The following is a 12,368-nucleotide window of genomic DNA, read 5'->3' as shown; positions in this document are numbered from 1 at the left end:
AGCACCAGTCTTAAACTCAGCCGCAAATACCTATGATAATCTCCCATCATCTTCAAATAAAAGACCTTAGAATCACCACTACTAGCAGGAGGAATAAGCTTAGTGTCCAGAAGCTTCAAAATACCGTCACAAATATCAGAAAGCTAATTCTCAATGCGAGTGAAAAATCGTGAAAGCTGTAGATCTTCTTCTACTTATATCTCCGTCTCATCTATCGGCGCTTCCTCTTCAATCTCCTCATACGCTTCTTCTTCCACTGCAAAAATCAATCAAATCAACAAGTTGAACTTCAAATTAGTTAACAATGGTGGAAAAACTCAACTGAACCGAACAAATCAATGAAATTAAGGAAGAAACTAAAGTTAATCGATTAGTAAAACAGGAAATCGAACTAAATTGAACAAAATCGAACAGAAAATCGCAAAATCAAACAAAATCGAACAAAATTGATGAAAATTTCAGAAACCTTAAAACCTCAAATCATGCAAAAAATAGCAAAATTAACACAAAGAACTCACCTGATAATAGATCGTAGAGCTGAAAAATTGCTGAAATCAAAGTAATTGAAGCTAAATTTGAAAAAAGTAGCGTGAAAATTGGGGAAAAAAATGTCGAGAAATTAGGAGAGAGAAAGCAGGAGAGAGGAGGGAGAGGAGGAAGAAAATAACGGAGGAGAGAGAAATTGTTTCGTGGGAGGAGAGAGAAAATTAGTATATAAACGTTAGATGTCATCCGCTAGATTATAATCTACGGCTAGGATGAATCGTTTTCAGTTTTCACCCTAACATTTGTTTTCACATGATCCATACTATATATATATATATATATATTATATATATATATATATATATATATAATATATATATATATATATTAAGCACACACCTTGTTTTTTTCCTTCCAAAAACCCCACTTTTTTTTCCTTCTTTTTTTTTCTTTTTTTTTAGTCATTTTCATCAATTACTTACTATATAATACACATAATTAAGAGCACATTACAATGATTAATATATTTTCCATTTATGTGACAAAATATTCAGCATATATATTACTTCGTATCTTACAAATGTTACTTTGTATGTCATATCTTTTAAGAGCACATTACAATGATTAATATATTTTAAATAAGATAATTTTATAACAATATTAAAAAAAAAAGATGAATCTATAATATTATGGATTCGTACAATTGTTGTTGTTGTTGTTGTTGTTGTTGTTGTTGTTGTTGTTGTTATTAATAATTAGTGGGGAGCCGATATACAATCTGGGCCTCCACCCCTCTAGCTATAGCGAACCCGATCCTGTTGAAGATGTGAGCAGCTGCACGAGCACCAATATCCTAAGTCTAGCGAACACCTGAACCCACTTCAACAATGCTACAACATCCTTCTCTAATTCCCCCAATGAAGAAAAGGAGAAAGGAAGAAAACTATCGCCAATAGCCCTGCAACGCGCCCCATACTTGTCCCGCTTTCGCTGAGCCGCAGCCGACACAACACGACCAGGAACGAAGTCAGACAACCCAGATTTTGTCAAAGGAGAAGACTATGTCAAGTCACCACATACATCAAGGCCTCTGTCCCAGGAATAAAGCAACACATCTGCTGGTCGAAGAGTCCCGTCGTTCCCTCCAGTCAACCCAACGTCAACCTCCTTTCTTGTATAAATACCAGAGCGAAAACAAATATCAACAAGGGTATCATGAACAACGTTGTGCCGATGTTTAATACCCACCATCCCAGCACAAGAAACTAAATGATCACCATAAGTATCTCCATCAAAAACCCTTGAATAAGCAAAACACGGTGTCGAAACGGAGAACAAATGAACACCCAACCTGTAGCAAAGAATACAACGGTAAGTCTTACTGTTGGGTTTCGTAGAGACCCACTCTACGTGGAAAGAAACCCCCCAAGACGCGCTCCAATAACTAAAGCAATTAAAGCAAGCAAAACATAATTAATACATAATTAAGAGAAAAGGGAGAGAGAATTATACCCTAGATGCGTGCTTCGCTCACCGAAAGATTTCTTACTTGAACCCCGCAAATGCAAGGTCTCCGACGGCTCGTACCCACGAACCCCGACTCGAACGGTCCAAGTCCCGAAGGTTAGTCGGGACCCGACCAATAAAAAACTGGAGTTTTACGAACTTAGAGGTTTTCTCACCTAATGGGATATGCCTCATTGAGTTCCACTCAAGTGTTCTTCCCAAATGCCAAAACCTTGGTATTTATAGGGAAATGAACCCTTGAACTCCCACTCTTGGTCAATGTGGGAGTTTTGTGCATTTTCACTAAATTATTTAATTCCAAAACAAATTATAAGCCAAATGCAATCACAAAGCAACAAGTGGCAAGAGGAGAGAATGGGTTAGGTGAGGACCATATCCCATGGGGGGACCATTGCCTTGTTCCCCAAGGCATGGCTATAAGCCTTGGTCCCCACTCTCCTCAAAACCGGCATCTTGCAAGGGGTGAGCTGGCAGCCCACCTTGCTGCACAGCTAGCACTGCCAGCCTGGGCGCAGCTAGCATGGCCAGCACGCACCAGCCAGCAGGCCCAGCACATGCGTGCTGCTAGCGAGCCACGCATGTTGTTGGTTGTTGGGCGCTAGGCGAGGCTGGCTAGCTGCTCGCTGCTTGCTGCGATGGCATGCACACACACGCACACACGCATAGCAAGCACAACGTGCTGCTGCTGCTTGGTGCTGCCATGCGAAGGCACGCACACAAGCCAGCACGCATGATGCTGCCATGCGAGGCACACACACGCAAGCATCTAGTGCTAGCGATGGTGTTTCCATGCGAGGCACACACATGCAAGCATCTAGTGCTAGCGATGGTGCTGCCATGCGAGGCACGCACACACGCAAGCACCTAGTGCACACATGGTGCATCTAGGCTTGTGCCTAGCCATGCAAAGTGCATGCTAGCTCGAGCTAGCCTAGCGTCCACATGGCTAGACCAATGTGATGCTACGGCTACGCTCAAACTTGTTGCTTGTGATTTTGCGACGCTCGGTCTCGACGCCCTAGGCTCGATATCCGACGTCTATGTTCGTAAAACTTCGACGTCTCATCTAATTCTTCAAATTGATTCGTCGTCTCGGATCGGTTGTTCGATTGGGTTCGACCCGAAGGGTTCAGTCAAGATTAAGCTGTAATATTAATTGTACATTAATAATACTGATCGGAAGCGGCCTCCGCCTAGGAATTCCGATCACTTGACCTTACTGAAGAATTAGTTCTGTAATAATTCTGAACCCTCTGTCAGAATAATACACTTGTTGAAAGGACACCATTCCTTTCACTTACCATTCATAGTCTGGCCCAAACCTGATATTGGGACCACTCAAAACCAGGTAGAAGTGTGATCTCCCTGCTGGAACTTCCATAAGGCAACCTGATGGGAAGCTAAGGAGAAAGTGGATTCTGCAAATGCGGTGACCTTCGTGAAATATATATCTCAAAAACAGACAAAGTCATACAACCTACAATAAATTAGTGGGAAGCAGAGATACAATCTGGGCCCCCACTTCTCTAGCTATAGCAAAGCCTACCCTAGTGAAGATATGAGCTGCAGCACGAGCCCCAATGTCTTGCGTTGTCGAGAACCACTGAACCCGTTTCAGCAACACAACAACCTCCTTCTCTAATTCCCCAAGCAAAGAAAAGGAGAAGGGAATGAAACCATATCCAATCAGACGACAAATAGCTTCATACTTCACCCGCTTCCGATGAGGCGCATCAGCCACAACCCGTCCAGGAACAAAGTCAGATAGCCCTGTCTGTGTCAAAGGAGAAGACCCTATTAAGTCCACACAAACATCGCGACCACGATTTCAGGAATAAAGTAACACATCAGCAGGTCTGAGGGGCCCGTCATTCCTTCCAGACAACCCTATGTCAACCTCCTTTCTTGCTGAAATCCCAAATCTGTAGCAGATATCAACAAGGGTATCCCGGACAACATTATGGCGATGTTTAATACCCACAATACAAGCACACGACACCGCGTGATCACCGAAAATATCCCCAGTAAAAACCCGAGAACTATAGTTAAGTTAAATTCATCTTAAATAAAAAGGGATAATTCGTTTACTATGACGTAATTTTTTGTATGGTATAGTAATCAAACGTACATTATTTTGGTTATATATTCCATTTAAGACGGTGATGTCATACTATGTTGTGTATTAAAAATGTACATGCTTTCAAATGAGATTTAGATATCAATTAATTAATTGGGTTTTCTCAACATTACTAACATTAAATTAAAAAAAAAAAGAATTATATCCCAAGTTCAATTAGAAGTTGCACTACAAAAGTAGACAAAACTAAGCATAGTAACATCTTGCTTTAAATGTAATGTAGTATGAGATTCTAGTTTAATTTTCTTCTAGTATTAACTTAATTATGGTTAGATGAGATAACGTCTGACGTTATTTTTGGATTAGTTTGGCCGAAAAATAGGATTGAGTGTCAAATAACAAGTTAGTAGTACTTTTGGGTTGTAATTTGCAATTTTGTTTTAAAGGGTTCCAATTGGCAAATATATGCTTTAAATGGCTGCAATTGACAAAATTTTTACTAATTTAATATATTCTATGAAAGATATTATGTGTAAAAGTTACTTTGTTGAGAATTAGGTCATCCCTATAAAATTGGATGCATGGTGCTAAACGTAATAATGAGGCCCTTAATATTAGAAAAACTGATCTTCTAAAATAAGTTCGAATATAAACAAAATTTTATTACAAAGAGAACATGACCAAGTTCTTAAAATGGAACATTATTTTAAAGGATTAAATTAAACCAAGAACAATATTATCAAAGCTAATCAAATAAATTAAGGCTATAAAAGATGAAATAAAATTAAAAAAAGATGGAGATTGTAGATAAACCACCTATACCAAATTATTCTCCAAGAGCCACAGTCAATTTCAATTATTCCAACACGGCAACACCTCAAACATATGTTTTGCTATCATGACCAAATAGCAGTACATGTATACAATTAGCATTATTTTTTTATTTAAACTATTTATATAAATCACTTAATTAACATTCATACGAGATAAATTATGGCTCATAACTTTCAGGCTTTCATTTTGTCACTACTTTGCTGCCATGATTGTGACGAACAAGTGTTTTGCAATTGCTTAAATCTTTCGAATTTTTTGTTATTGAGAAAAATCAGTAAAGTACCCCAAACGTAGATCAATTTTGTGATATTTAAATGAGCTTAAGAGAATAATTGATGAATTGTGCTTGAAATTAAATGAATTATATAAATAATAAAATTTTGCAATTTGAAATTGATTATAAATTTTTGTAGGATAATCAATCTTTAATGTAATAACCCGTATATTAGAGACCTATTTTCTAATTAATTAATTATTTATTAATTTCTAAAAAGAGTATTTTAGTAATTTATTTTAGTATTTGAATTTTGGAGCCAAAATGATATTTGAATTTTGGCGCCAAAAATATTTTTAAACTTAATTATTATTTTGGATTTTGGATAAAATTAATTATCCATTTAATATTTCAACAAAAACCGAATATTAGATACATTTCAAATATTTTAATTATTATAAAAAATCTATTTCTGATTTAATAAACAAGGTCTAAATTCAAGCTATTAACTTGGCAAATTTCAATTTTTCTAAGTTTTGGAAAAACTGATTTTTGCTAGTTAATTAGATTAGAAGTAATTGGATATTTTAATATTTTAGCTAAAACCAAAATTAACTAGGTAGTTTTTGGATTTTTCAAAACTTAATGATATCTAATTAAGTAACTGAATGGTCTGAAAATCCTAAGGCATTATTTGCTTGAAAATTTTGGTCAATTAGGACTAATTAAGTAGATTATAATTATTGTTTAGATTTTTGTAGACAAATATTTTAATTTATTCTTTCTATTTTCCTAAATCTTCCTACTCAAATCTAGCAAATATATGACCGTGAATCACCTTGCCTTATATTGTCTCTCAATTATTCCCCTAGCAAGCTTACTTAATTACCATCTTTTATTTCATGATCAACAACTGCAGGTCTGAGGGCCCCGTCGTTCCCTCCAGACAACCCAATGTCAACCTCTTTTCTAGCTGAAATCCCAAATCGATAACAAACATCAACAAGGGTATCCCACACAACATTATGCCGATGTTTAATACCCACTACACCAGCACATGACACCACATGATCACCGAAAAAATCCCTAGTAAAAACTTTTAATCAAGCAGAGCACGGCGTCGAGACAGAGAACATTGGAACACCCAAGCAGTAGCACAACACACATCGGTAAGTCTTTGCGTTCATAGTCTGACCCAACCCCAAAATAGGAACCGCCTGAAGCCAAGCAGAGGTGTGATCTCCCTGCTGCGATTTCCACAATGCTAATTGACGAGGAGATAAAGAGAAGGTGGATTCTGCAGAATGGGTAACCTTTGTGAAATATATATCTGTCAATTTCTTCATGAGTTTAGGGGCAGCGACCTCACTATGATTACTCAAAGTGTCAGACTCCACCATTCTATTGAACAGGCTCAACGCATCCTCAAAGGCTCGACCAAGGCCAACAATGCTAACATGCCGTAAAATCTTTGATTGCAACCCAGGAGACTGTAACCGCAAAGCAAGAAAAGCATAATGACGAACATCACCTGCGGAATAAACACCAAGCCCGCCATGCGCAAAAGGTAAGGTGGCAAGCCTCCACTGCAAATCGCTAAACCCAGGCCCTGAAGCAACAACGATACGCTCCAAAGAAGATCGAAGAGCCTCGTCGTATGTGCGCTGAGCCACCTCAAAAGTACTAGGTGGACCAAGTACGCAAAGCAAAGTAGAGTTTAGAAACTCCGGTAAAAGACCTAAGCAACAACAGCTCGCACTGAGGATCATCAAGCTTAGCAACCATATCCATAAGCGCAATGGTCTTGGTCACCCTCTGATCACAAGCTCACCTCCAAATCCGGAATCAGAACTAGCGGGACCACCCAGCAACTTAACACCATGCAAGGATTGAGCAATATTAGGTGGAAAGACACCCACAAGCCTGCTTCGAGGGTCTTTTGTAGGCCAAAAAACTTCAGTTTTTTCCACATTAAGATGTAACCCAAAACGAGGCCCTTTTTCCATAATCAACTACAGAACCTTCCCCACCACCAACGCGTCACCAATAATAGTGTCGTCATCCAAATACCAAGCCTGAAGACATACATCAAAAGTGTCTCTGATTTTACACACCAGGGGCTGTAAAACCAAAGAAAAAAAGTAGAGGACCAAGGGGATCACCCTGCTGCACCCCCTAAGACGACCATAAGGTGTGGTCCCCGTAATACAATCTAGCTGGATTAGAGTAGCAAAATTCAACCCATAGCGAAAGGCCCGGACAACGACGACGAACTTCACGTAACATGACCACACGATTAACTAGATTGAAGGCATTTTGAAAATCCACCAACAACATAGAAAGACCAACATCGGAACCACGATCCTCAATCAATCGATTCACAGCATGAAGAATCGCCTCACCTCCCGAAGAAACCCCAACACCAAATTGGAGACCATCAAAGTAACTTCCTAAAGACTGGCCAACCATAACAACACCGACCTTCGAAACTAGACATCGCCAAACAGTACCCACAACTATAGGACGAATACCACCACCAGGCTTGACAAGAGGTGTGAGAGGAGCACTAACAATATACTCTTCTAGTTCCACAGGACATCTTCCAGCTAGAAACAAATTAACCACCCCGGAAATAGAGTCAACTAACTCATCTGAGATAGCCACACCAGCACCACTCAAGCAATCCATAAGGTGCTGAGCACGTAAACCGCCCCTACCACAAGATGTGCCACGCGAAAAATTCTTATTCCGATCCAAAACTACAGCAGAAGTAGTAACGAGATGAAGGTGATCAACAGGTATATTAGGCAAGGATGGAGCTGGAGAAGAAGGGTGCTTTAATTGTAAATTCGCAAGAGTGGCCTCATTATCAGGAGCAACGCCTGAAGAAGAAAGAACCCGGACTGCAGCGGTGTAATGACCATCGCATATCTTCCTACGACACTACTTGACATTACGCTCTTCCAAATCAAGGTCCTCATCATCAACGACCGACAAAGTAGGAGAATTCTGCTAGAGTTTCCCTCACAAGCTGTAAACTACCACCTGGTTCACTCCAAGAACAAATAGCACGGGAAATACGCTCTTCTTGATGTCGACGTTTCACTAAAGACCGAGACTCACGACTACTTCGCAGGCGAAAGGTTTTAAGGGTGCAAAGAGGTAACACCAACAAAGAGACCCAATTAGAAATGTCATCAGGCTTAGAGATCACCTTATCAAGAGCACCTTTCAAAACCCGAGAAAACCCTAAACGACACTTGGGAGGGATAAACTTCACAGTGCAAAACCCCTTAGAGAACAGACTTTCAAGGAGAGCCACATCAAACTACCGTTATGATCTCGCATCAAATCATCCACATGTCCAATACGAGCAGGAGAAGAGGGAGCTTGCGGCTTGGCGAAATTATGAAGCACAAAACGAACAATACCATCTCCTTCATCCGGGGGTGACACGTCCTCACCCGTACGATGACGGCACTTAGAACGAAATTATTATTATTATTGTTGTTGTTGTTGTTGTTGTTGTTGTTGTTGTTATTATTATTATGGTTTTACATAAAATTATTGTTGATGTTTTAATTAAATAAAATTAGAACATTATTCAAGTTTTGTGAAGTGTTTTATTTTAATTGTTGTGATTATTTGATGACCTTATATTAATCAAGGTTTGGTGTTCTTGACAAGGGTACTTGATTTCTTGTGTGTTTTCTAAGCAAGGAATTACGGTACGTTTATGTGGCTAGATACCTTTTAAAGTGATTGATTTGATTAACATGTTTTATGTGATTTTAAAGATGTTTAAATTGAATTGTGATTTATGAAACAAGTTTGAGAAATTAATGTTTAAATTAACACTAGTAGAGAAACACAAATGTGCACCGAGAAATGCGCACCAGTAATTAAAAACCGGTGCGAAAAAAATAAGGCGGGATTTAATGTAAGAGAAATCGCAACGGTTCAAACCAAACCGGTGCGAATTTAAGTTCATGGCACCGGTTCAAACCGGTGCAAACTAAAAAAAACACCCTTTGCCCCCTTTCTATCTCTCATCCGCCTCTCTTGTTCTCTCTCTTTCTCTGTCACTTTTTGTTCTTTTTTCTCTCTCATCTCTAGTTCTTCTTCTTCTCTTAGCTCATCTCTCAGTCTTCTTCCTCTTCTCAACAACTACCATCGTACAACCACCTGCTTCTCAACAACCACCATCGTTCTTCTTCCACTTATGGAACCAAGCACAACCACCATCGCCGCTGCCAATTCGAACCATGCAAACATCGATCAGCCAACGCTGCCCTCTGTCAGAAATCGGTGTCATTAGAACCAAGCACAGCCACCCATCACCGCCGCCGTCAATTTGAACCAAATAAAACAGCAACAAACTTGAATCAATTATCGATTCAAAAATCAGAAATTTGAGGTTAGGGTTTCTGGGTTCTTTAGCTTTGCATTTTGGTCCAATTATTCATGTAAAATGCCTTGATTTTTTGGGTTTAATTTATGTATTATTGTTCGAAATTGCTGCTAGTCCTAGAGGTTTATGCAGTTAGGTGTTGGCGTGGTGGGTTGCGGCAGGTTGAAGTGACGGCAGGTTTCTGGGTTCTTTAGCTTTCCTTTTCTCTCTCCTTCGATCTCCTTCTCCATCACTGTGCCGCAAGCAACGCCATCAATGGCTAGGGTTTTCTAAAACAATTTTCATTCAATTTATGCAATTTATCTCCTTTTTCATCTAATTTTTGTGAAATTTCACAATTAATCCTGCTTTTCCTTTTCATATTCCGTAACTTGATGTTTAAATTTCAATTTATGCCGATTTATTGATCATTTTTGTGCTACTTTGTAGAGGATTGTGATTAAAGAGTGAGGTACTCCTTAATACGAATCATCAAGGCTCAATTGAAATGAGGTACTCCTTGATGTTTAATTCTTGTTTGTGTTTAAATTTTAGGATTTTATATTGAAGTGTGCAAATTTTACTTCGATTCAAATTATAAGTACTTAAATTATGAATTTTACTTTGATTCTTCTTTAGATTCAATTTCTAGGGTTTATGTAATTAATTCTTTGTTAGTATGCATTATTGAATTGTACGCTATGGAAGTGACTGAATGATAAATGTTTGAATGTTTTGTTGTGCGGATTTGGTGCCCTATTTTGTTTGTAATGGTTTTGTGAGTATAGTAGTATATAATGTGATTTTGTTAATAATTTTGGATGTAATTTCGTATGGTTATGGGGCCTGCAACTCATTTGCTTGTGAATTGGAGCTATTGTAATGTGTGGTGTGATTGTGCTTTGGTGTGGAGGCTGCCTTGTGTCTTAAATTGAAATTACGGTCCGCTGTGTATGAAGAGCAGAGCAGGGGTAGTGAGGGAGTTGTGTAACTGTGTTTTGTCTATTTTATCTGACACATATGCCATATATTTCTACATACTTGCCATGTATTTTATTTGAGATGTTAACTGTGGTGAGTCATTTATGTGGGTATAAATACTAGATATAGGAGTTGTGAATACCAGAGGATGAAGTGGTTTATGATATGAGATTTATTCATTTATGTGGGTATTAATACTAGATATACATAGGGGTTGTGAATACCATAGGGGTATAAAAAACTTGATTAGATATATATTGCTATGCTTGGATTTGTTTAATAGCATGATTTATGTGGAAATCTATGTATATATCCTTTTTTTTTTTTGCATTGAGTGTATATACAAGAATCATTCAAATTTTTAGGTCATTAATTTCATTGTTTTTGTCTTCCTGAAATCACAATTCAGTTCTCACATTTCATGGTTTTAATTTCTGGATTTTTTTATTGTGATTGGCTATGTAGGTTATATAATAGAATTCTACATTCAATTATGAATCATTTCTTCTTTGAGGGTTAGGAGGGACTAGTGACTCTGGCCTGGCAAGGTTATTGCTACTGTTGCAGCTATTGTTGCCCTGTCGAGCTGCTGCTGTTGCAGGCCTAGAAAGGGTGCAGCTACCGCTACCCTGCCGAGGCTGCTGTTGCAGCTGGCCTGGCAAGGCTGCAGCTACTGCTTTCCTACCGAGGCTGCTGTTGTAGCTGGCCTGGCAAGGCTGCAGCTACTGCTGCCCTGGCAAGGCTGTTGTTGCAGCTGGCCTAGCAAGGCTTTAGCTACTGCTGCCCTGCCGAGGCTATTGTGAAGCTAGCCTGGCAAGACTGTAGCTAGGCTGCTATGGAAGCTAGCCTGGCAAGGCTGCAGCTACTGCTGCCCTGCCGAGGCTGCTGTTGCAGCTCGCTAGCAAGGCTGCAACTGCTACTACTCTGCCGAGGATGATGCTGCTGATGCGTACCTCGCACCTCAGAATTTTACAACTTGTTTTTCTTATCCACAAACTTACAATTTTAACTAATATTCTGGTTTGGTAAATCTGTTAGGTCAGTCTAAGTTGTAAATTTGACATATATAATGGTTCATGGAGATAGGTCTACTGTTTGTGTTGTATGTTTGTACATTGGTCACCTGCTAATTGCAATGTTTTCCTTGTGTGTGTGTGTGATGATCAGGAGCTGATTTCTACAATCCAATTGGGCTGTTTAGTTTACAGAGGATAGAATTTTGACATAGCAGCTTGCAATTCCTTTGGTATACAAGGTAATATATGTGTTTATTGTAGTGGTTTTTGTGAACTTGTATTGAGAAACTCAGTGTGAGCAAGTGAATTAGCGTGGTTTATTTATTTTTTATTTTTTTACTTGGCTTAGGGTAAATCAGGGACAAGAGCCAATTGTTTACTTGTCTCTCAGTATTAGTTTATTTGATAGTTATTGTCCCATCCATTAGCTTCATCAAGATTACTTAATTCATCATTGTGTTTCTACTACTTATCCAAGTGTTATGTTTCAGCTGTCCACACTACTGCCTCTTCACAAGAGAGTGGATCAGCTCTCCACGCTGTTGCCTCTACTACTCCCTGTACTGCTACTCCCTCTGCTGCTGCTACTACTTTATCTTTGTTGCTACTGCTGCTTTACATAGCTGCTACTGCCTCCTATCTTTGATGCTGTTGTTGCTTCCATAGTGCTGCTACTGCTTGCTCCTATTATGAAAATAGAAGAAAATATTGATTATGTAGTTTTTTTTTTTAGTTTTTTAAATGTAATATTACAAGTTATTGATGAAAAAATATGTGTTTTATGTATATTATGATTATATATAAGTATTTGGTACAATTTAAGGTAAAAAAATGCAAAAAAGA

This window comes from Chenopodium quinoa, unplaced genomic scaffold, assembly GCF_001683475.1.
Source record: "Chenopodium quinoa cultivar QQ74 unplaced genomic scaffold, ASM168347v1, whole genome shotgun sequence".
NCBI classification, from domain to species: domain Eukaryota; kingdom Viridiplantae; phylum Streptophyta; class Magnoliopsida; order Caryophyllales; family Amaranthaceae; genus Chenopodium; species Chenopodium quinoa.
The sequence above is the reverse complement of the archived record's forward strand: the minus strand, read 5'-3'. Positions refer to the sequence as shown.